At 33.4% G+C, this 5,721-nt stretch overlaps 1 pseudogene; it reads left to right on the top strand.

Annotated features, from left to right (window-relative positions):
* The window catches only part of LOC108529943 (synaptotagmin-1-like), a 261,041-nt pseudogene that overhangs the window by 252,355 nt on the left and 2,965 nt on the right, over nt 1-5,721 (top strand).

Here is a 5,721-nt window from a genome sequence, read left to right as displayed (position 1 = left end):
TGTTTGACTGAAACCCTTATATATTTAAAAAAATCACTGCATTTTATGCTGTTATTTGCTTCACTGAATTTTTTAATTTAACATGTTCTATTAAAGAGATTTTAAACCTAGATACAAATTTTTTTCTCTGTATACATTTTAATATTCACATTTTAACCTAACAACCTAAAGATAAATTTGAATTTCTCAAACTATTCAACCTATAGAGTTTTTCCTCTGTAAAACTGAAGTGATACTAAACAAAACTGCTGCAAAGACTAAATAAGATAATGTATCTGTAACTGTAGCCCAATTGCTGGGCCATAACAGGTAGGTGGGTCTTCCATAAACTTTTAGCCTTATCCAAAATATATTCCAGAAGATTTGCTGACCAATACTGAGACACGTTTCTAGAAATACTGCAGATGAATAATACTGTGGGTGTTGTTTCTTAGTAAACTTGACAAATTTTAAATATTTGGTTACTCTACGCAATGAAATAACATTTTAACATGAGCATCCCAGTACTCTATTTACTAAAAATGGCTGTTTCTTTACATGATATACGACTAATGAGTCAAGCTATCCTATAGCTATACAAAATGATAACTTTAAGCATTTTTTTATTTTATCTATCTAAAGGTGCCAATACATTGTGAAGAAAATTCTGTTAATTTCATTATATTTAACATAGCATATTCCAACTTAAAGTTATTCAAACTGAAGGCAAATCTAAAAGATAGCAGTGCTTTAAGAAATAAAAGCCATAAAATAAAAGTTGTCCAGTGGTTATAAATTCCCTTCAAGTTGCATTATTTCACATTTCTTCCTGTAATCTCATGTTCCTAGCTCTTTAACTCCCTTTGATTAAATAATGTTCCTTTGCTTTCACTGTTTTCTTTTTGTGAACTTGTCAAGTCGTCTTTGTCTTGTCTTGTATAATTTAAGAGACTTTTATGTAGCTCTCTGAGCGATTATCACCACACAAGTCCAACTGGGAGAATAATTTATGAGGTTCAAAATGAAGGGTCATTATGAATGCCATCTTTCCTGCAATGGATACGTACACTCTCTTGTTCATGCATGACAGGATTTTAGCTAGATCAAGGGAGATAGATGTTTTTAAATGAAGTATTATGAATGATATCATTGGTTACATAAAATAATTTACTTTTTTAATCTTTACATTGCTTAATAAGTTTAAAGAACTGGAAGAAAACGTCTTTAGGTGTGGGTTTTTCTGTAACTTTCACATAAGTATTTCTTTGGTAGAAAACACAATTTCAAAAGTTGTAGTTTTACGTCCTTAGGTTAACATCTAGTATCCAGTCATAAGCTGGAATAACATGCATAGTAAGTATTCTGCACAATAATACTAAATGCAGAGGAAAAGCAAAGAGAGTAGATTTTCTCGATTTTGAAGAGAGGTTAATTTTAAGTGTTTTACTTTATCAAAGTACTCCTGACTGGTGTTCAGCAATCACTGGTTCTAGTAATGTTTATTTGGCTTTCTCTTATCATTTCAGTGCCCTGTATCATTTTTTCTTACAACAGACAAATAAAATTACTTCTGATTAATCTCAATAGCTGTGATTTGTTTTATGAGTACTTCCCTTCCAACCTAACCGAAATCATAAATGTTTCCACGTCACCTTATTTTTTATAAGCACATAATGTAAGGCATACCAAATAAGAAAATATACCAACTCTAAGCAGAGGGACAACTGTAATAGAAAACTAAATGTTTATTTGAGTATATTTATGTATATATGTTCTATTATTTTAAACAGCCTGTAAACCTAGGCCTCTCCTCTTATCTAAAAATCATCCTTCCTCCTCTCATTCCCTTTGCATTTTCACTAAACTCCCCTCAGTGTACTCATCTTGCTTTTTACACATTTATTTGTGTGAGTAGTTTATGTTTTTTCATATGTCCTGAGCTCTTTACCTTACCCACAATGCCTTGACTGTAAAGAAATGATAGCTAACTTTGGTCAGGTGCCGTGGTTCACACCTGTAATCCCAGCACTTTGGGAGGCCAAGTCAGGCGGATCACAAGGTCAAGAGATCGAGACCATCCTGGTCAACATGGTGAAACCTCGTCTCTACTAAAAAAATATATATAAATTAGCTGGGCATGGTGGCATATGCCTGAAGTTCCAGCTACTCAGAACACTGAGGCAGGGGAACCGCCTGAACCCAGGAGGCAGAGGTTGCAGTGAGCCAAGATCATGCCACTACACTCCAGCCTGGCAACAGAGCGAGACTCTGTCTCAAAAAAAAAAAAATCTAAACCTGGGTTAAGAGCCACCAAACGCATGAGCATCACCCACATCTAGAGAAACTCAGTGCATGCATTTCCCCATGATTGATTTTCAAATCACCAAGTACTTCTTCTTAACCTTCACTATTGTTATGATTTTACATTTGTTGTTCTACATATATGACTAATATCTGTCCCCCACCATGCCAGAACATACTAGTATTTTATAGATGAGTAATAGCAGCTGCCATTTATTAAGCTTTTGCCATGTGCCAGGCACTGCATCTTATTATTTAATACTCAGAAAGATCTTTGGGGTACCTACCAATTTACTTCCACTTTAGAGATGAGGAAAGTGAGACAGAGAGAGGTTAGATGACTTGCCCAAGATCACACAGCTAGTAAATAGTGGAGCCAGGATTTAAACTCAATGGCCGAACTCCAAAGCTTGGCTCTGAATAAGTGAAGAGATGTGTTTCTAGAAATCTAGCTTGGAGAGTCAAGAAAAGTAATAGGAAGGAGATGATATTTGTTATATCTGGAAGGGCAAAGTGGGAAAGAAAGGAAACAATACACTCAGTGGAGACAACAACGTGGATAAAGTACTGAGGAATAGTGTACCTGTAGCATAATGGGTGCTCAAAAATGCAAATGAAAAACTGAATATCTTTATAGCCCATGAGTTAAAAGGTTTTGCACATCTAAGTGTTGTATGTTGTATGACTAGTGCTCTCTGTGTATTTCTTTCTTTCAGTGCCACCGTGGGCCTTAATCGCAATAGCCATAGTCGCAGTCCTTTTAGTCCTGACCTGCTGCTTTTGTATCTGTAAGAAATGTTTGTTCAAAAGAAAACAAGAAGAAGGGAAAGGAAAAGGAGGAAAGAATGCCATTAACATGAAAGATGTAAAAGACTTAGGGAAGACAATGAAAGATCAGGTAATGTATTCTTTCCACATTTCTTCTTAGATTATTTTGTTTAAAAACGATAAACAAATGGTTTATTATTTTATGCCATATAATTATAGAAATAAACAACTTCTGGACCCATATTGTTTTTGAGATGCTTTGCAAACCTTTCAGTCATTGTCCAAGATCCCAAAGCATAATAGAGGCATTTGGCAGGGTTTTCCAATCTCCTGAGCATATAGAACAGAAAAGGGAATCCATGATCATCAGGTCCATCTTGATGGGTTTGGCATATGAGGATGATGCCTGAATATTTTGATTACATCTGTTTAACCAGTCTTCATTGTGTTTAGAGTTAGAAAAATCAAATAAAAAGTGCCTGAGTGTTTTTGCAGTTGGGCAGGGGATCTTTCTAATTTCTACTGTTCATAATTGCTGTTAAATAGCTGAGTTTTACAGCTGTTCATCAAACTTGATGAAAGCTGCTTTTCCTACATGTCCATCCAGTTGAAAAATTAGTTCTCAAGAATAATGAGTTATATGGGAGAAGAGAGAGAAATATGAGCCAGTTCTAAAGAACAAGACAGGACAGAATTTTTGCCTTATAAAAAAGTTTTCTTTCTTATTTCTTAAAAGACAAAATTCTCATTTCAATTTAATAAGGACAATTACAACCATAACACTGGTTATAAAATCCATCTGGCTGGGTTATCTTTCCAAGCCCAAAAAAGCTATTTGGATGTTCTTTCTGTTGCTATCTGTTTTGGCTAAATTAATTGGACAACTTGGTTCAAGTTAATGTTTACCATTATTAATAATTTTTAAATGCCCCTTCATTTTTTAAATAATATTCATATTGAATATCTCTAAAGAATATTTAATTCATATTTTAAAATTAAAATGTATATATACAGATTTTTTATAGAAATAACATTTTCAATTATCAGTATTTTCCATGAAATACAAAAGTTTTATTTATTCCCAAATAGCAAAATACATAGGCAGTTTTATAAATTCCTCTTATACTATTAATTACTATTAATCAAACTCTTAAACCTGAATCTCCTTAAGAACAATTTAATCAAGTGTTACAACACGCATTTTAAGTACATTTGCGTTGTTTCCTAGTTCATTACATATTCAGGACACTAATTCCCCTTCCCAGCTTGAGTTTTAAACTCTTTTTCCTCAAAGACACTATAGTATCTATTGATAATAATTTCACAAAGGCTCATTTTTTGCTTCCTGCATTTTTGTTTGGTTTTGGAGCCATGGAATGGATGGAATGCCTGTACTCATACTCAGAGAGTTTGGGACTGAGTTCCAAGTAGCAAGAGTTTGATTTTTCTGGCAATTTCTAATCACAGTCACAAAAGCCAATTCATAAACGTCCAACTACAAGTGTCTAATAAAGATTTTTCTCTTCAATTAAGTAGAACTAAAATTTCAAATCATGTCTTTATTTCCACACTTTTCATAGCAAGCAGGACTTGATAAAGATTTATTTAAACAACGTATTGGGAGATTAAGTGTGGAAATAACCTCCTAGATGGGCACGGACTGAATAATATGTATGTTAATTTTATCAATATTATGAAAACAATAATTTGACAATAGATTACTATCATTTTCATAATTGTCATAAAATTTGAATGTGGTTTCACTGTGTTCTAGAATTAATTAAAATTACTGAATAATGTTAAGTGATAACTATAACATTTCTTCCTAGGACAATAAATCTATAATATTTGTGGGATTTGTTCTGTATGATATAAGATTATAATTTATGGCATAGTGGTGGTGTTTATTACCCCTGTTATGACCTGGATAAATGACCAAGATCTCAAATATAGAGAATTAATGGGGGTTAATTTTTCATTGATGATCTATTTTTTGGATGGGGAGAGACAGAGAAAATGATTCAAACAAAGAAATATTAAGAAGTCAGTGATAGTTTATAATAATCTGTTATTGCAAATTATTTAGAATGTCAACCACTCAAAAAGATGTTTTCAGTCATTTTAAGTAGATCGCTTTGTCTACATAGGACATTAGCTAGGTCTCAATTTTACTAAGTTATGAGTAATTAAATGCACAGAATAAGATATAATTTGGACAGATGAATATACACTCCAGTGATAAACGTTTATATAACTGTAGCTTACGCTACTTTTTGAAGCAGACAAAAGTAGCTAGTCATGGGTTCCATCAGTTTATGAAGAGGAAGGCTGAAAAAGCAAAACAGAATGTGCAGATTTTAAGAGGATGTTTTGTCACATGATGATCATCAGATCACCCAAAAATCAAAACAGCATGAATACAAATTAAAATTATTATTAAATAATTATATTTTCAAAATATCTTCAGCAGAATGTTGAAGTGAACATGGGAAGAAAATAAAGATGGCTTATGCCTCTCTTGTTTAAAAACAAGACAGACGTGAGAGGCATTTTAGATATAATTTCTTAATCTTAAGAAATAAATAGGCCGGGCGCAGTGGCTCAAGCCTGTAATCCCAGCACTTTGGGAGGCCGAGACGGGCGGATCACGAGGTCAGGAGATCGAGACCATCC

This window comes from Rhinopithecus bieti, unplaced genomic scaffold, assembly GCF_001698545.2.
Source record: "Rhinopithecus bieti isolate Rb0 unplaced genomic scaffold, ASM169854v2 scaffold_5476, whole genome shotgun sequence".
Lineage (NCBI taxonomy): Eukaryota > Metazoa > Chordata > Mammalia > Primates > Cercopithecidae > Rhinopithecus > Rhinopithecus bieti.
Note: the sequence above shows the minus strand (reverse complement) of the source record. Positions and strands in the feature narration are given on the sequence as shown.